General features: G+C 47.4%; 1 long non-coding RNA gene across 2 annotated transcripts in view; it reads left to right on the top strand.

Annotated features, from left to right (window-relative positions):
* Positions 1-20494, top strand: part of LOC123285360 (uncharacterized) — a 102247-nt gene that overhangs the window by 57111 nt on the left and 24642 nt on the right. For both annotated transcript variants that reach the window (XR_006527106.2, XR_011502726.1), the window contains exon 3: positions 8525-18669. This is a non-coding gene — a long non-coding RNA (uncharacterized lncRNA). The remainder of the gene's footprint in view (positions 1-8524; positions 18670-20494) is intronic.

Below are 20494 nucleotides of genomic sequence, written 5' to 3'. Positions count from 1 at the left end.
TCAAGCCATGCTGTGGCATGCCACATACAAAATAGAGGAAGATGGGCACAGATGTTAGCTCAGGGCCACTCTTCCTCACCAAAAAAAAAAAAAAAAAAAGAAGAAATATTTGAGGAAAGAATGGCTGTAAACTCTGCAAATATGAGGAAAGATATGACTCTACGTATCCAAGAAGCTTAAGGAAATCCAAGCAGGAGAAACTCAAAGAGAACCACACTGAGAAACATCACAATCAAACTCTCAAAAGTTAAAGACAGAGGAAAACAGCAAGAGAGAAGCAACTTGTCAGATACAAAGACTAGCCAATAAGATTAACAACTGGCAGGACCGGCCCCATGGCTGAGTGGTTAAATTCACACGCTCCACTGCAGTGGCCCAGGGTTTCACCGGTTCAGATCCTAGGTGCAGACATGGCACCACTTTTCAGGCCACGTTGAGGTGGCATCCCACATGGCACAACCAGAAGGACCTGCAGCTAAGATATACAACTATGTACCAGGGGGATTTGAGGAGATAAAGCAGGAAAAAAAAAAAAAAAGATTGGCAACACTTGGTAGCTTAGGTGCCAATCTTTAAAAAAAAAAAGATTAACAACTGGCTTTTTATCAGAAACTATGGTGACCAGAAGGCAGTGGGATGATGTATTGAGCTCACCGAGAGAAAAAAACTAAGAATTCTATATCTGGCAAAGCAATCTTTCAAAAATGAAGGTGAAATTAAGACATTCCTAGCTAAACAAAATGTGAGAGTTTGCTGGTAGTAGACCTGCCCTATGAGAACTGCTAAGGGGAGTGCTTCAGGCTGGAATAAAAGGACACTCAAAGCTGTATGAAGGAATAAAGATGTCCAGTAAAGGTAACTACAGAGGAAAATATAAAAGCTAATGTTATTGTATTTTTGGTTTATAACTCTTCTTTTTCTTTCCTACATGATTTAAAAGATAAATACATAAAACAGTAATTATAAATCTATGTTAATGAGCACACAGTGTATGAAGACATAATTGATGACAGTAATAACAAACAGGAGATGGAGCTGGACAGGATCAGAGTGGACAAATGCTGCTGAAGCTGAGCTAGTATCAGTCCAAACTAGATTCTTATAAATTTAGAGGGTGAACTGTAATTCCCATGCGGACCACCAAGAAAATAAATAAAAAATATGCAGGAAAGGAAATGAAGAAAGAATCAAGATGGTGCACTAGAAAAAAAGAATCTAACACAAAGGTTTGCAGTGTTGAAGGAACTGAGAAAAAAATGACAGGACAGAAAAAAATATCAAAATGGCAGAAGCAAGTCCTTCACTATCAGTAATTACTTTAAATGTAAATGGATTAAACTCATCAATTAAAAGACAAAGATCAGCAGAACAGATTAAAAACAAAACAAAGCAAAACAAAACATGATCCAACTGTATGCTGCTTACAATAGACTTACTTTAGACCCCAAGACACAAGTAGGTTGAAAGTGAAAGGAAGGAAAAAGAAAGCCAAGCGACTATACTAATATCAGACAAAATGAATTTTAAGTAAAAAATTGCTTCCAAGAAGAGTATTACATATATAAAAGTGTCTATTTCAAAAAGAGGAAAAATTATAAATATGCACATAGCAAACAACAGGTCCCCAAAGTACATGAAGCAAATGTTGATAAAATGGAAGAGAGAAATAGCAGTCTACAACAATCATAGGAGACTTTGGCATCCACCTCACTAACGGATAGATCTCCCAGACAGGAGATCAGTGAGGAAGCGGAGGACCCGAACATCACTACGAACCAGCCAGACCTAACAGACATTGAAGAACACTCTGCCCGGCAACAGCAGGTACGTGTGCTTCTCAGGTGCCCTTGAAACTTTCCCCATAAAACAATGCCTAGTAAATTTAAGAGGACTGAAATCTTAAAAGCAGCTCCCCCAACCACAAGGGAATGAAGCTAGAAGTCGATAACAGAAGGAAAACTGGAAAATAAGAAAATACATGGAAATTAAACAACACACCCAAACAGCCAGGTAGTCAAAGAAGAAATCACTAGAAAAATTAGAAAATGCTTTGAGATGAATGGAAACAAAGTCAAAACACACCAAAACCCATAGGATGCAGTGAAAGCAGAGCTCAGAGGAAAATTCATAACTGTAAATGCAAATGTTAAAGAAGAAGAGATCTCAGATCACCAACCTCACTTTAGACCTGAAGTAACTATAAAAATAAAAGCAAACTAAACCCACAGCTGGCAGAAGGAAGGAAATAACTAAAATTAGTGTAGAGATAAATGAAAGAGACAGTAGAAGAACAACAGAGAAAATCAACAAAACCAAAGGTTGGTTCACTGAAAAGATCAACAAAATTGGCAGACCTGTGCTTAACTGACTACGAAAAAGAGAGAGAAGACACAGATAACGGAAAGCAGAGATTAAAGTGGGGACGTTACCAGCAACCTTACAGAAACTAAAAGGACTATGAGGGAATATCACGAATAATTGTACACCAACAAATTAGATCATCTGGATGAAATGGACTCATCCCTGGAAACACAAATTGCCAAAACGGACTCAAGATTAAATAGAAAATCTCAGCAGACTCATAATGAGTAAGGAGACTGAATTTGTAATCAAAAACCTCCCAACAGAGACAAGTCCGGGATCAGATGGCTTCACTGGTGAATTCTACCATATGTTTGGAAAAAATGAACACCAATCCTACTCAAACTCTTCCAGAAAAGAGACGAGCAGAGGATACTTCTCTCTTGGTCGGCTTGGGCGGCCATAAAAGGCCTCGGCCTGGAGAACTTAAACAACCGCTGTTTACTGTCCCGCAGTTTAGATGCTGGAATCTGAGGTCGAGGTGCCAGCAGGATTAGTCTCTGGTGAGATCTCTCTTCTTGGCTTGCAAACAGCTGCCTTCTCATTGCGTCCTCACCTGGCCTTTCATCTCTCTGGCGTCTCCTCCTCTTCTTATAAGGACACCAGTCCTTCTGAATTAGGGTCCCACCCTTATGACCTCTTTTAACCTTAATTTCATTCCTAAAGGCCTTATTTCCAAATACAGTCCCATTGAGGGTTGGGGCTTCAATGTGTGAATTTTGGGGAGACACAATTTAATCCTTAACAACTTCCTGACACATTCTTTGAGGCCCTGATAACAAAGCTGGACAAAGATACAAGACAACTATAGACCAAAATGCCTTATGAATATAGAGACAAAAACCCTCAAAAAAAATACCAGCAAACCAAATCCAACAGTGCATGAAAAGGATTATGCATGACCAAATGGGATTTATCCCAGGAATGGAATGGTGGCTCAACATAAGAAAATCAATATAATATGCCACATTAATAGAACGAGTAAAAAAATCCCATATGCATCTTAATAGATGCAGAGAAGGCACTTGAAAAAATTCAACACTGTTTCATGACAGCAACATTCAGCAAAGTAGGCATAGAAGGGACCTTAATTCACACGAGAAAAGGCATTTATGAAAGTCCCACAGTGAACATCATACTCCGTGAAAGACTGAAAGCTTTCCCTCTAAGATCTAAGATCAGGAACGAGACAAGGATGCCCACTTTTGCCAATTCTGTTCAACACTGTCCTGGAAGTTCTAGCCAAAGCATTTAGACTACATCAAGAAATAAAAGGCATCCAGATTGGAGACAAAGAAGAGGAAATATCTCTAGGTGCAGATGACATGAATCTGTACATAGAAAATCCCAAAGAATCTGCAAAATAACTGCTAGAGCTAATAGACAAATTCTGCAAAGTTACAAGGTCAACATACAAAAATCAGGCTAGCACTGACCAATCTGAGAAGACATTAAGAAAACTGTCCCAATTACAATAGCATCCAAAAGAAGGAAACGCCTAGGAGTAAATTCAACCAGAGGTGAAAGACGTACAGTGAAACTACAAACATTGCTGAGAGAAATGAAAGATCTACTTAAATGGAGAGACAGCCCATATCCGTGGTTTGGAAGACAAAATTGTCAAGTCGGCAATTTTCCCCAAAGTAATCTACAGATGCAGTGCAATCTCTATCAAAGTGCCCATGATTTTTTTGCACAAAAGGAAAAGCCAATCCTCAAATTCATATGGAATTGCAAGGGATTGCAAGGAGTCAACAACATTGAGAAAGAGAAGGAAGGTGGGAGCTCTCACAGGTCCTGATTTCAAAACTTATTTCAAAGATACAGTAATAAACAAGCCAGAGGTGGCGCTTGTCCAGACACGAAGTGAGAGAGACCCCACATCTCAGCCCGTTTTCACCACCATGATGGGGATCCCCTCCCCGCTGGATGGAGACTCCCCTGCCTGGGGATCCCTTTGCTGGCGCCTCCCTGCCCTGGGCTGGCTCTTTTGGGCTCACTCTCCCATGCTTGGCCATTGCTTCCCAAAGCCCAACCTCTGGGCCAGGACAGCCTCTGGGACCAGGTGCAGGGTGGGACCCAAACAGTGTCCCCTGTCTCCACTGGCGTTGACTCCAGGTCAAGCAGGGTCAGCCTTTCCCAGGGTAATGCATTCACCAGGTGACGCTCGTTTCCCATCACAGGGAGCAGAGGTGGGCGTCTGTCCTCACCCAGCGCAGGGCTTGGTCTGTGCGCAGTGACCCATCATGGGCACACCGGCCGTTCCAGAGGGTCCATGCTTCCACGCCTGCTGCTCCACACTGCAAGCGGGAGGCTGCTTCAGGGCAGGAAAACCAGCTCCTACGGATGAAAACAAACAGGAGCAAGACACTGTGCGCGTTTCTGCCCATCTCTACACGTAGGAAAACACCAAAATACCACAGTAAAGGAGGATGATGGACACTCGCTTTTTTCCTTTGTGTTTTCCTGCATTTCCTAATTTTTCAGAATTGAGACCTATCATTTTCGTCAAGGGAAGATACGTTATAAATGTCGGGGAGCGTCTTGTCTTCTCACAGCACACAGCACAGGGCTGGGCATGTGCCAGGGGCCTGCAGTGCATGTAGCTTGAATCCTTGCATCACTGAAGGGCGACTCCCACGCTTGGGCCACAAACAAGGAGAGACCCCACCAAAGGAAAACAAAGCCCCAGAGGAATCTGCCCCTTCTAGCCCTCCCTCAGCGGCCACCTGAAATGTCCCAGCAGCCTTGGGAGAGAGGGGTGGGCATGGGAGAATCACAGAGGAGGAGCCCCTGGAGAGGAGAATCACGGCAGGGAGCAGGCTTGAGAGGCCTGGCGGTGGCCAGCTCTGCTTTCCCTGGGGGGCACTTGGCCCCCGGATGTGCTCTCTCTCTCTGGCCTCTCCTCTTGCACCAGTGCCCCTCCACCTGCCCTGGCCTCAGGACCCTGCCTGAGCTCACCAGGCCTTTGCATGGAGTGCCCATTCCCCCCAGGGACTGGGGTCTCGTGTCCACACTCTCAGGCCTCTGCTCCCTGGGGTCTTCTTTGAGAAACCACTCCTGGCCACTCCATCTGAACCAGCACCTTCCCCATGGAGCCTGTCACAGTCGTCTGCTGATTCTGCTCCCCTCTCTGGGCCCCTGGAGGGCAGAGGCCTCACCTGCCTGTTGCCTGTTGAATCCTGCCAGGTGCTCAGCAGGCTGGACGTGGCCGCAGTGCCTCACACGCTGTCTCGTGGGGTGGTCACCTCAGTCCTGTCTCTGTGTGGCTCTAAGAGCACCCTGTCACCCTCCACCTCCAGGACTCAGTGCACATCCCTGACTTGGCCTCCTAGGCCTCCTGTGAACTGGCCTCTGCCCCTGACCCAGTGCTGTCGCTCCGACCACACCCAGCGTCCTCTGCATTCTTGCCCTTGTGGGAGCCGTGTCTTCTGCCTGGAGCGTCCTCCTTCCTTGACTCACCAACAAGCCCTTCTTCAGGCTGCCAGGCCGCCCCGGATGTCTGCTACCCAGGAAGCTTCCCACCCGCTCAGCCAGCTTCTAGCCCGTGTGCCCGCATGGAGCCAGGCCGAGGCCGAAGGCTGGCCCTCCGACCAGTGGGCTCCCTGAGGAGGCGGAGGCCCTGCCCCGGGGGCGGCCTGGCTCGGAGGAGCGGCCCAGGCTGGGGACACCTTGCCGGCAGTCTGCCCGCCCCGCCTCTCTCTGGTTCCCGTCCTGTCTGCTTGCCGCTCCCTTTGCGCAGAGCCAACTGAGCTGATGAAAAACAGGCTGTCATCTTAGTGTGTTTGCGCCTTGTCCTGCCGGCAGCCACAGTGTTTCCCGCCGTGTTTCCCGATGTTCGTTCCTGCTGTGTTGGTCCAGGTTGCTGGTGATGCTCGGCCTGACAGTAAAACTGATCTTCAGAAGTTGAGCTGATTGCTCAGGTGTGTGTCTTGTGCTAGCTGAGCAAAATGGAAAACCCATGCCATGTGGCACATGCGGTCTTTGATCCAAGGGCTCAGGCTGCGTGTGAACTAAATGCCAGACTGCACACTGACTGGAGACGGTGTGCACAGGCCGGGCTTCCAGGCCTGCTGTCCCGGGTGCAGCCCGAAGGGACACAGTCCCTGAGGGGGTGCAGCCCTGGGGTGCTTTGTGGTTTCTGGCTCCTGCTGTGGGGAGAGAGAGGCCTGTGGAGGGCGGAACGAGTGTAGACCCTGGAGTCAGATAGTCCTGGTCTGAATCCCAGCATTGCCATTTATTTGGGGTGTGTGCTTTTGGAAAAATCCTTAACCCCTGAATACCCTCACCTGCAAAATTTGGACAACAGTTGGGGCATGTGCCTCCCAGGCAGTCACGAGCATCCAAGACAGAGAGGCGGGACTGGAACGCCCCTCCCCAGCGCGGTGGAGAGGCAGATGAACTGCCAGCGACTTCTCCAGCCTTCATTAGTAGGAAGGGCAGAAATCTCCCAAATTATCCAAGCATCTGGAGCTGGTCCTGCTTCCAAACCCCAGAGGGGAGACAGCTGGAGAATCAATCAAGCCAGAGGCACTGCTGTTTCTGTCGCTGCCACACAGTGCCACTGTTGCATACAAGCCCTGCACAGCCCAGTGGAGGCTGGTCTGGCGCCGTGGCGAGGGCCTCCTGCCAGGTCCCTGGATGGGCAGCAGGGCTGTGACCTGTTCCAAGGAGGCCCTGGGGTCCTTCACTGGAGACTGTACAACACAGAAGACTAATGGTCCTCTTACAGCCTTTCCTGGGGCAAGGATGCTTCACCGCTGTCATAACTGGAGAGGGACCACTCCTCTGATTCCCCCAGAAGACAAAAATGGACTGTGAGGTGACTTGTCTCTACTTCTGGCCACAGAAGAAACCGTCTTGGTTTTTAAAACTCCAGCCCATCGCACCTCCTCACATGTGTAGATCTCTAAGCTCGCGTGATTGCTGCGTGGTGCTCTCCCAGCCAACACTAGCTAACTCCCTTTTCTTTCCACCCAGGTGAGCCCGAAGGTCGCAGGCGGGGTCGGAGGCCCTGGCAGGGTGTCTTGGTGCCCAGGAGATTTACTCATTGATCATTCTACTGCCCTTACTCCTGGGAGCCCCTGGGGGTGGCAGATCAAGGAGACCAGGTCTGGCCAAGACAGCTATCTCCTCTCTGCTCAGAGCCTGCCCAGTGGGCCGAGGGGTAAAGGGCCCGGCAGCTGAGCATGGCCGTCTAATGGCTGGCTGCGGTGCCCGGAGCACGTGTGTGTGGGTCCCCAAACAGAGGGCTCTCTGTGACCTGGCGTGGAGAAACTCAAGTCGGTATGGGCAGAGCCCTGACATCCTTCTTGAACAGTTGCTGGGAAGGTGGGATGGTGGCCCTGGAGCCCCAGGCCATACCAGAATCCCAGCCTGCCACTGGTTAGCCAGATGATCTTGGGCAAGTCACCGTCCCTGTGATTGGTGTGGTGAGGGTGGAGTCTGGAGCTCTCTCGCAGGAGGAACCCACAGCACACACAGCGGCGAAGGGTGGGGAGGAGGCTGGGATCCTAGGGGCAGGGGGCAGGACCTGAGATGCTGGCTGAGAGGAAGAGACGAGAGGGAGTGACTGCATGAGGCCTGGGCTCGGGAAAGGAATGACTATTCTGTGCATGAAGCCAGAAATGTTCTCAGTTGGTTTGGAGCGAACAGTCTGCTTAGAGGAGGAGGAGGGAGAGAAGAGGGAGAGGAAGGGGAGGGGGGAAGGGGAGGGGGGAAGGTAAGGCAGGGAGAGGGAACTCTCTCTGCCCACTTTTGGTTTGCCTAATGCTTGCAGTCAGCTGAAATGTCACCTCCTTAGGAAGGCTCTCCCAGTTCCCCAGCCTCAGACGAGGCTGGGTCCCCTGATTATCAGGTCTTTCAGCCCCACATGCCTTTACCACAATTTATACTAAATAATGACTTGTATGACTGCGTGTCATCTGCAATCGGACGGGGCACCTGGCCCGAGGTCCTGCCCACAAATGGTGCTCCCTGGACCTCTGCACCTGCCCCTGGTGGAGAGGGGGAGTTCCGACTCTGTCTGAGAAAGTGCTGAAGGGGCCGGAATTCTCCTCCAGGGGTTGTCACTCAGTGTCACTCAGCATTCTCCCTCTGCTGTCAGTTTTCTCTGAGAAAACGGCAAATTATTGAAGCCAATTATCTCTGTGTTTCCTTCCAGCTCTGAGCTTCTGTGCGTCCCGGCAGAGCGGCATGTTCAGATTCTGCACAGACTCCTTGGTCTGGGCTGGCCGGCCTCTCCCTTTGTTCGCTCCCTTCCTCTGTGTCCTCCTTCAGCCTCTGCAGGCCTGCAGGCCGGGCTGTGCTGGGGGCCCTCCATGGAGGCGGACGGCACCGTGGCTCCCCGGGAAGAGCTGTCAGCCTCTGCAGGCTCCTGACGAGTTTTCAGTTGAGCCCACCTGGAGATGTCAGATTGCTTCCTGATTTGTGTGCCCCCATTTCTTCTTTGTGCGGCTGCCTCTGGGCCCCTTAGTTCCTCGTTCTGGGGGTGATGTCTATCTGTGGCGGGATGTGGTCGAGAAGACCAGTGGGTGGGTGATCACATTGTCCACAGATGTGCTTCCCGTCTCCAGGCCGTTACGGGAGATGAGTGATATGGTTCTGGCAGGCGGAAAGAGATGTCTTTCCAGATCATGCACCACAAATGTGGCAGATCATGGGTTTCCTGAAAAGAGTTGGTGGTTTCCACTGACATTTGCGTTAGGGCGAACCCACACCAGATTTTGCAGATTGTTTTATTTGTCGTGTGGAGCGCTTGGCCTTGTCGTGGAGGGCAGGCCTGGTCTTTTCCTATGGCTGCTGTCTCGGCAAAGGATTGCACTGCAGAGATGGCTAAAGGGGAGAGGGAGCAGCCCCTCACCGTCAAATGGGCCACACCCAGGCAGGAGAAAACAGCACCCAGGAGAAGGCCTCGGGGGTCCAGATGGGGGTCTCACCTCTGAGTCTGCAGGTCCCTAAACAGACCAAGAAAAAGTCGGTTTGAGCCTAGTGCAGTGGCTGGCCATGCATTTAGAGGTGTCTGGTGCTGGCGTGGGTGCGGTACAGGCCTTTGCTCACGTTAACTCCTCCATCGCCTGGACGCCTGTCGGGGCGTATATCACACCCCATCTTGCAAAGCTCCCCAGGCCACACCAGCTGGAGGGGCACCGTGAGGGGCAGGGGCTGGCAGAAAGGTGTCATACATGGTACAAGTCTTGCTGGCTGCCTAGCCCGGCCCCCTTCTCCCACCTGCTCTGCAGTGGGTCCCTGTTCCTCAAAAGGGGTGAGCTCAAGCTGAGCTCTGAATGAGCTCTCATGACACACTCCTGTCCCCAAGGACACTCCTCTCCCGGGGAGGAAGGGGCATGCACTTTCATAGGCGCCTGTTTGGGGTCCCGCACAGCTATACATTCTCAGGGTGTGGTGGGTACTAAACTTACAAAAAAAGGCAGGGGTGGGATGTGAGGGGACCAGCGGCCTCGCCTTGTGGTGCAGGCTTCCTTCTGAGTTCAGTAGGCTCTGAAGGATGTGGACAAATTCCCTTGGGAGGTCTGGGCGAGATGCTGATTCATCGACCCACTCTGAGTGCTTCTGCCAGGGTTCCGGACTTGATGGCCCTCTCTGACCCTCTTCTTGGGTCTGCATGACCCCACCACCCCCAGATGGCCTGGGGAGCTAAGGGGACCTGCCTGGCCCTTCTCTTGGACTCAGCCCTATGGACTCCTCAGTTCGTCCCTGGAGACTGCTGGCCCCTCAGCACACAGAGGGCCTGGTGGCCTCCCACCTACACCTGGCAGAGCCGAGTCCCTAGGGGCTGCAGGGGAGACCTCTTCTGGAGTCCTCCGCATGTGTCGTCTTCCAGAGGGCCTTGCAGCATCCTGGGGAGCACGGAGCCCGTGCCCTATCTGGGGTGGTTCTGTCCTTTGTCTACCTGCCACGTGGTGTTTGAGGGACCAGTGCTATTGACCCAGCCCCTGGCGGGGCACTGTGGTACTCATTCTGTGGTGGGCCTGTATCCCTGGGCAGGATTCTTCAGGAAAAGTAACAGAAAATGTGTGTGGCCAACTCAAGGCAAAGGGAAAGTTTTGGAAGACTCTGGGGCAGCCGCCAGAACAGAAGGCTGATTTGAATTGAGCCAGGACAGGAGCTGGAGCAAAAGTCCCAGGACAGTCTCATCCTGGGGACCTAGCAGGATGAGTGACCGCCAGCCTAGAAAGGGCTCTGTGAGGCCGCACTAAGATTATGTCCCAGGGAGAGAGTGTTTGAGGCTCCTCGGAGGAACGTGGGCAGGCCAAGACCCCTCCTCCCTTGTCTCCACTTCCACTACCATGTTTTCCCACGTGTCTTCCATGCAATTGCTTAATCAATCTTTCTTAACCACCTCTTGCATCTTGTTAATCTTCTTAAAAATGCCTTTGAAGGGATGAGGAAGGGGCCTGACCTCTGCGGGGAGGGCTTGGGCACTGCTCACCGCTCTCCCTGCTGCTCATGCTGCCGGCTCCCATCCTGCCCCTCCCTGCCAGGCCCCACCCAACCCCCTTGGCACTTAGCCTCTACCGGGCGCCTGACTCAGAGCAGGCTACGTGGGGAGTTTCTGGGGTTCTATCCTGCTCAGAACCTGAGGGCTCATGTCCCAGAGCCCCCACGTTGGTGTTGAAGATGGACTGAGACATTTTATCTTTTCTCCCAGGTTTGTTTTTTCTCTTGGTTTTGAATTGCAGCTTTGCTAGCTCCATGCCTTCCAAAATTCCAAGTCCATTCTTGTGAGGCCATCACTGTCGTTCAGGGCAGGGATGATGTCACACCCTGCCTCCTCTCTCCCTGTCCTCCCCGTCACTGGCCCGTCACCCCACCAGTACCTGGAAGAGGGCCCTGTAATCAACGGGGTTGCTGCAGTGGGGGCGCTCAAGAACTCAGGTGCAGTCACATGATGAAAAATCAGGCAGCCAGCAGATTCATGTCTGGAAAGAAATGTTAATGACATGGGTGAGCGGTCGTGGAATGCTAAGTGAAAAAAGCAGGACCTTACACAGAGTAAATACACAGAAGACGGAAACAGCAAGAGAATGCACCAAAGTATTAATTCTGATTATTTTTGAATAAAAGATTTTTGGGTGATTTACATGTTCTTCTTTTTTAATGCCTGAATTATTTTTATAATGAGAAAAAAGTCTTTAAAAATTATTGAAAAGTGACAGAACTATTTGTATTCGGAGGTGATGCTGCCTCACTTGATGCAACACACATGCGATTCAGTTTTTTTCCCCTTAAGACAAGTATTTCATTATTTCATGGGAAGGTAGAGGGAGTTATAATTAAAGAAAACCACAACAATACACATTTTCTCTCCTGATCATTGTATTATATCAGAGAAACAGAGTAAAACCAGGTGCATTTATCAGGGAACCTCCTGGAAATGTTCTTTGCCTTCACTCGCGGAACGTGCCCGAATGTGGGTAAAACACACGCCCCCTCCAACGTTGTAGGAAGCTTATCTGACTCTGGCACTGTAATCAGGCAAGTGTGTTAAAATCTTTTCTCAGCTGTCTCACATTAAGCAAGTCATTTAATCTTTCTCATTTGCAAAATAGGAATGATGATATGTGTCTGGCCAGGCTGTTAGGAGGATAATGATCATGTATGCAGCATGCCTTGTCTGGTCTTGGCACACAGTAAGGGCTCATCCATAATGCACTTCTTCTGTGATTACCTCCAGGCAGGCCCCAAAGGTGGAGAGCTCACCATGGCCTCCCTTTTGTCCTGGTCTGATGGAGCTCACTTTCCAGGGCAGCTCCTACACTGGTCAAGGGAGGCACCTGGATACTCCTAGTTGTAAATGCCACAAGAAGGTCTGAAGATGCCTGATAATGGGCCAAGGGAGGGGAGTCAGAGTAGGGGAAAAGGAAGGATAGAAAGAGGCAGATGGGCATGAAAAATAAAAGACAATTGTGAAACTATAAAAGAGTATAAATGCAAATTTTTCTCTTTTCCTTTTTAAACTGATTTAAAAAGCAATTGTATAAAAATAATATGTTTATAATGTATTGTAGCGTATGTAACACATGCACCATATAACAAGGTTTCGATCAACAACGAACCACATATCTGACAGTGGTCCCATAAGATTACTACTATGTACCATCTAGCTTTGTGTAAGTGCATGCTGTGATGATCAAACCATGACAAAATCACCTAACGATGCATTTCTCAGAATGTATTCCCATCATGAGTGATGCATGACTGTATATATATTGCCAATAACAGTACAAAAGAGGTGGGTTGGAGCAAAGCTGCACTGGGCTAAGGAAATAACTTCAGATAGTGAAGCAAAAATTATAACTTGTTGGGTCTATAACATTAACAGATGTAGTATATAAGACAATAATATCACAAAAAAAGAGGGAAAGAGAATAGCACTATATAGGAGTAGCATTTCTTTCTTTTGTTTTAAAGATTGGCACCTGAGCTAACATCTGTTGCCAATCTTCTTTTTTCTTTCTCCTTCTTCTTCTTCTCCCTAACCCCTCCCCGCCCCGAGTACATAGCTGTATATTCTAGTTGCAGGTCCTTCTAGTTGTGGCATGTGGGATGCCACTCAGCATGGCCTGATGAGCGGTGCCATGTCTGTGCCTACTCAGGATCTGAACCAGCGAAACCCTGGGCTGCTGAAGTGGAGCATGAGAACTTAACCACTTGGCCACTGGGCCAGGCCCAGGAGTATCATTTCTGTATATTATTGGAATTAAACCGATGCAAATCTGAAGCTGATTCTGACAAGTTAGGATACACGTGGTAAACCCTAGAGCAATCACTAAAAAAAAAGCCCTTAAAAATATAGTTAAAAAATTACAAAGAAATTAAAATGCTACATCAGAAAATAGTTGTTTAATATAAAAGAAAGCAGTAGAAGGGGGATAGAGGAACAAAAGAGATATGAGACATAGAAAACAAAAAGTAAAATGGCAGATGTCAATCCAACTATATCAATAATAACATTAAATGTGAATGGATTAAACAATCCAATCAAAAGGCAGCGCTTGTCAGATGGATAAAAACATGATTCACCATATGCTGTCTATAGGAGACACACTTTAGATTCAAAGATACAAATAGGCTGAATGTAAAAGGATGGAAAGAGAGAAGTCATGCAAACAGCAACCACAAGAAAGCTGGAGTGGCTATACTGATATCAGACAAAACAGATTTTAAAACAAAAAATGTTACTAGAGACAAAGAGGGACATTTTATGATGATAAAAGGGTCAATCCACCAGGAAGTTATAACAATTATAAACATATATGTACCTAATAACAGAGCACCAAAACATAGGAAGCAAAAACTGACAGAACTAAAGAGATAAATGTAGAGAAAAATTCAACAATAATAGCTGGGGACTTCAGTAACCCACTTTCAATAACGGACTGAACCAGACATAAGATTTACAAGGAAACAGAAGACTTGAACAAGACTATGAACCAAATAGACCTAACAGACACCTGTAGAACACTCCATCCAGTGACAAGAGAATAGATATTTTTCTTAAGTACACATGGAGCATGCTCCAGGATAGACCACAGGCCATAAAAAAACCCTCAGTAAATTTAAAAGGATAGAAATAAAAAGTAGCATGGTCTTCAATTACAATGGAACAAAACTAGAAATGAATATCAGGAAAAAAGTTGAGAAACTCACAACATACTCCTAAATAACCAATAGGTCAAAGAAGAAATCAAAAGAGAAATCAGAAAATACTTTGAAATGAATGAAAATGAAGACATAATATATAAAAATTTATGAGATGCTGCAAAAGCTGTACTTAGAGGCAAATTTATAGCTGTAAATGCCTATATTAAGAAAGAACAAACTCAAACCAATAGCTAAACTTCCGCATTAAGACATGTAAAAAAGAAGAGCAATCTAAAGATAAAGCAAGCAGAAAGAAAGAAATAAGAAAGATGAGAGTGGAAACTAATGAAATAGCAACTAGAAAAACAACAGAGAAATTCAATGAAACCAAAATCTGGTTCTTTGAAAAGATCAACACAATTGAAAATCCTTTAGCTAGACTAACCAAGGATAAAAGAGAGAAGACAATTACCAGAATCAGAAATAAAAGGGGACTTTACTACCCACATTAAATAAATATGTAAAAAAGGATTATAAAGGAATACTATGAACAACTGTTTGCCAAAAAATCACATAAATATGATGAAATGTACAAATTTCTAGAAAGACACAAACTACCAAAACCGATTCAAGAAGAAAATAGACAATCTGAATAGACCTATAACAAATGAACAGATTAAATTAGTAATTAAAAAACTACCCATGAAGAAAAGTTAACATCCAGGTGGCTTCACCACTGAATTCTACCAAATGTTGAAAAAAGAATTAATCCCAATTCGTCACAAACTCTTTCAAAAAATAGAAGAGGAGGAAACAGTTATGAACTTATTTTGAGGCCAGTATTACCCTGATACCAAAACCAGACAGAGACATAAGAAAACTAGAGATCAATATTTCTTATAAATATGAATACAAATATCCCCAACAAAATGCTAGCAAAGTGAATCCAGCAGCAGATAAAAGAATATACACCATTGACGAGTGGGATCCATCACAAGAATGCAAACTTGGTTCAACATGTGAAAATCAATTACTGTAATAAATCATACCAATAGAATAAAAAAATAAAACCCACATGATCATCTCAAAAGATTCAGAAAAAAATGTGACAAAATCTAACCTTCTTTCATCATAAAAACACTCAACAAACTAGGACTAGAAGAGAACTTCCTCAACTTGATACAGAACGTCTACAAAAAACCCACAGCTCATATTGTATGTAGTGGGAAAGATGGGATGCTTTCTCCCTAAGATCCAGGACAAGATGAGGAAGTCTGCTCTTGCGACTTCTTTTCAACATTGTACTGGAGGTTCTAGCCTGGGCAATTGGACAAGGAAAAACAGGCATCCAGGGCGGAAGCAAGGAAGTAAAACGATCTCTATTCATAGGTGATAGGACCTTATATACAGGAAATAGTAAAGAATTTAGGATATCCACTTAAAAACTATTCGAATTAAAAAATGAGTTCAGCAAGGTTTCAGACCACCAGATCAATACATAAAAATCAATTGTACTTTTATACACTTGCAGTGAACAATCCAAAAATGAAATTAAGAAATCAGTTCCACTTACAGTAGCATCAAAGTGAATAAAATACTTAGGAATAAATTTGATAAAAGAAGTGCAAAACTTATGCTCTTAACACTACAAAATATTGAAAGAAATTAAAGAAGATCTAAATAAATAGAAAAACATTCCATGTTCGTGGATCAGAAGACTTAATATTCTTAAGACAGCAATGCTTCCCTAATTGACTTACACATTCAACATAATCCTTGTCAGAATATCAGCCATTTTCCTCACTGAAATCGACAAGCTGATTCTAAAATTCACATGTTATTGCAAGGAGTCCCAAATAGCTGAAACAATTTTGAGAAAGAAGAACAAAATACAAGGACTCACGCTTTGCAATTTCAAAACTTACTACAAAGCAATGATAATGAAGACAGTGGGGTATTGGCACAAGGATAGATACACAGATCAATGAGACGGAATTGGAAGCCCAGAACTAAACCCATCCCTCTGTGGTCGACTGATTTTTGACAAGAGTGCCACGACCATTTAACGGAGGAAAGGACAATCTTTTCAACAAATGGAGCTGGGACAACTGGACAGCCACATGCAAAAGAATGAAGTTGGACCCTTACATTATATACAAAAACTAACTCAAAATGGATCAAAGACCTACACGTAAGCACTAAAACCATAAAACTTTTAGAAGAAAATATACAGGTAAATCTTTTTGACTTTGTCAAGATATGCCACTAAAAGTATGAGCAATAACAACAAAAAACCGAGATAATTTGGATTTCACAAAAATCAAGAATTTTTGTGCTTCAAGGACAGCAAGAAGAAAGTGAAAAGACTTCTGACAGAATGGGAGAAACTATTTGCAAGTCATATATTGATAAGGGACTTGTATCTAGAGTATATAAAGAACTCTCATGACAATAATACAATGACAGGGAACCCAATTAAAAAATGGGCAAGGGATCTGAACAGACATTTCTCCAAGGAAGATACACAAATGGCCAAGAGGCATATGAAAAGATGCTCAACAGCAGTAGCCATCAGAAAGATGCAAATCAAAACCACAATGAGATGTCACTTCACACACACTAACTAGGATGGCTAGAATCAAAGTCAGGTAATAACAAGTGTTGGCAAGGATATAGAGAAATAGGGAACTCAGACACTACTGGTATAAAATGGCACAGCCATTTTGGAAAACAGTCTGGCAGCTCTTCAAATGACTAAATGTAGTTACCTCATGACCCAGCAATTCCACTCCTAGGTACATCCTAAAAGAAGTGATAACATACATCCACACAAAAACCTGCACATGAATCTTCACAGCAGCATTCTTCATAATAGCCAAAAGGTGAGAGCAGCCCAAATGTCTGTCAACTGTTCAATAGATAAACGAAATGCACTGTATTCACACCAAGAGATATTATTCTGTCATAGTGAGGAATTAAGTACCGATCATGGGTGAATCTTGAAAACATTATGCTCAGTGAGAGGAGCCAGTCACAAGTGATGCACATTATGTGATTCCATAGGATATAAAAGCCCAGATTAGGGAAATCCACCAAGACAGAAAGTAGATTAGTGGTTGCCTAAGGCTGGGAGGGGACCGTGGGGGTACGGAGGGGCGATGGCTGGAGGATACGGGGTTTCTTGCAGAGCTGATGGAAACGTTTTAAAATTTCTAAATGATCACTGGGTGATGGTTGTATATGTCTGTGAATATGCTAAAAACCATTGAACTGTATACTTTAAATGGGTGAATTATATCACAATAAAGCTGTTAAAAACAAACATCAGTAAAACAAAAAAACTAGGAAAAGAGAAAATGGAGAGAGAAACAAGGAGAAAGGAAACAAAGAAGACATTACTCAATGTCAGTAGGTAAGTCCTTGACTTTAGCTGGGGATAGACGTAGTTAAATACATGAAGATACCAGAAATCTGTGTGGAGCAGCACGAAGACTGACATCAAATGAAATATCATCAATTCTGAAAAGTACGAGAGCAGCCCCAAAGACTGTGAACGGGTGCAGGAGAGATGAGGGGGGCAGGGAGAGCACGGGGTGGTGGGAAACGAGCCAGTGTCGTCCATCCCAGGATTTAGAGAGGAGCAGTGACCCCTAACCGGGGAGCAGACAGACAGTGGGATCCTTGACTTTGGTAAATCAATGGAACTGGCCACTACGCACTGACGTGGAAAGATGTCCAGGACTGTGCGGTGTACAAGCAGGGTGCAGAACAATGTATGTAAGATGACATTCCATTTTTGTTAAAAAATAAAGATGTAAAAAAAAAGATCCGGACAGTGGTTAATTTTAGAAGGAGGGATTGAGCAGGGAGTTTATGCTCTATTTTGTTTTTTCTAGATCATTTGATTTTTTTTAACAAGCATATATTATTTTCGTAATCAGGAAAAGAAAACCACGAAAAGGTATTTCCACAAAACACAAACAAGAAAGACAGACCTGATTCGCATTTGTAATTTGCAAATTTTCTTTTCTGAGAGACGGTGTGTAAACAAGAAGGATTATCATGATAGACCCAGCCAACCGCGGACGGCTGGAAGTCAGCAATCGACATTCCCAGCTCTGCCGGAGTCTCTCCAGGACCAGGCTCCAGGTTCTTCCGCATGGCGCTGGTGGCTCCTGGGAGCCCACCCAGCCTCTCTGGAGCCCCGTGGCCCACGACTTCCCCGGTGGGCTGCCACCTTCCACGCGTCCCATTCAGTCACCATCCCGTTGGAACTGTCTTTCCTCCCACCGCTTCCTCAAAACTGAGATTGTCACGGCCACCCAGGACCTCCAAGTTGCCAAATGCAACTTCGCTCTGCTCCCCGCAGGGGCATGTGACAGCTTGGCTCCCACCTCGGGCTTGGAATGCCCTCTTCCCCTGGCTTTCGGGCAGCCTGGCTCACCTGCAGCTTCTCCTTGCCTCTCTCCGGCTGCCCTTCTCAGCTGTCCTCCTGCTCTGCGCAGTCTGGGATGTGGGTGCACTGGGCTCTACCTGGCCTGGCTTTTCTCTGCCTTATGTCTGCTCCTCCCTAGGGAACCTCATCTGGGCCCCGCAGCCCTCTCTCTTGGCAGGATCCCAAAGGTCGTTTGCCTTCCCCTGTATCACATTGAGGAGAAGAAAGAGGCAGAAACGGAGATTGAGAGAGAAGATTCGCCAAAGGTAAGCAAGCTCGTAAGGCTGATTTTCCTCTCCCCCAAACTAGGTAAGGCCAGGCAAGGGGAAAGGAGAGAGGGCAGGTGAAAGCTGGGGCCTCGTGACCTCCTCTAACCCTAACTACTAAGTCAGGGCCCTATCTCCAAATATGGTCACATTGGGGTTTCAATATAGGAATTGGGGGGGACATAACCCCTCTTCCCGCCATTCCCGCCCCACGTGAGGACACAGTGAGAAGGCGACAGTTCAGGAAAAACTCTGCCAGCAGGAAGAGAGCTCTCACCAGAACCGGACCCTGCTGGCCCCTGAGCTTGGAGTTCCAGCCTCCAGACCCACGTGACACACGTTGTTGTGTGAGTCCCTGTCTCTGGCTCTGTGTTATGGCAGCCCAGCCACCCAGACAGCCTTCTCTCAGGCATCTCTGCTCCTCTCTGCCGCTCTGTGTGCTCCTTCCTCCTCCCCTCTCTCCTCCTCAGCCATCTCTCTCCCCGTCAACACTGTCAAGAAGATGGCTCAGGATGTCTGGCCTCAGGGCTTCAGCTTCACCCCCAGCTAAAGGGGAGCTTTCTTCTGGGTCTCAGGTAAATCCTGAGAGGCAGTCTGCTCAGCTTGGCCTGTCTGTTCCCACGGGCCCCGCTGCCAAGGGGCGGGTGCCTCTGGATGAGCTAGTCCCTGGGCTGAGGGCTGCAGGCACCCAGCAGGCAGCTGAGAGCGCTGTCAAGCGTGCGGCCTGCCGGGGCAGGCGGGCGGGTGTTGGGGGTGGTCGCCCAGAGTGGAGGGGCCAGTGAACACCTGTGACTGCCCGCTCTGCAGTCGTCACTCGCATTCACGCCTTTTGTTTGACCTTCACAACCGCCTGGGAGGCCGGCGCTCCCTGCCCCAAGCAGAAGCCAGAGGGCAGGTCTGCAGCCTGGGCACCCTGGGCCTCACCGCGGACGCCGTGCTGTTCCTGGTGAGCACCCAGGGCGTCAGCTAAACAGCCTGGAGGCAGGGGCTCCCTTGCGAGAGGAGAGAGGATCCTGGGGCGCTGGCTGAGGGGGCGGCAGAGGAGGCGGTTTGAGGGCACTGACCCTGGGCCTGGCCCGCCCGTCTGTCCGGATTAAGCTCTCTGAATTAAACATGTTCCCTCCGGGCTGTGATTTGGATGCAAATACCAGTTACAGACGGAGCCCTTATCAGCAGCAACACCTTGGTGTGACTTCTTTATCAGATCTTCTCCCCTAGACTGAGAATCGTACTAGAAAATAGACCTTTGGGAGGACTGGAAGGGCGAGAAGATGCCCTTGCAAAGGCGCCATGGCCCCTCCAGTCCCCAGCGTCGGAAGACACCTCTGTGGCAGCCATGGCTCTGTAGGCTTCTTCACTCCCTCCGCAGCTGGAGGCTGGGCGGGCGGCTGGGCGTTGGCCTTCCCGGCCTCGATTTTTCAGCCACAAAGTGCACATGGTGGGAATCCCTGCCTCCTGGAGGCCTGGCAGGAGCGGGCCTGGTGTGCATTAAAAGTGATCAGTTACGAGAATCACGGCGGAACCACGAGCATCACCGGCAACTTGCAGATTACAAAGCTCTTTACAGCATCTCCTTTGAGTCACAACAGCTCAGGAAGCAGCTGACTCCCATTTCACAGAGGAAGAAACAGGCTCAGAGAGATTAAGAGCCTGGCTCTATGTGGCACAGCTGTTAGGTGGTGGAGACCGGAGTCAAACCCAGGCTTTTTGATTCCACATCTGCAGAGGCTGGGAAGACCTCAGGTTTTGGGTGTAGCTGGACTTACGGTTGAGCACTGGTCCTTGACAGATGACCTCTGCCTTGGTTTCCCCACCCGTACAGTGG

This window comes from Equus asinus, chromosome 4 (assembly GCF_041296235.1).
Source record: "Equus asinus isolate D_3611 breed Donkey chromosome 4, EquAss-T2T_v2, whole genome shotgun sequence".
NCBI classification, from domain to species: domain Eukaryota; kingdom Metazoa; phylum Chordata; class Mammalia; order Perissodactyla; family Equidae; genus Equus; species Equus asinus.
This window is presented reverse-complemented; position numbering and strand designations above follow the sequence as displayed.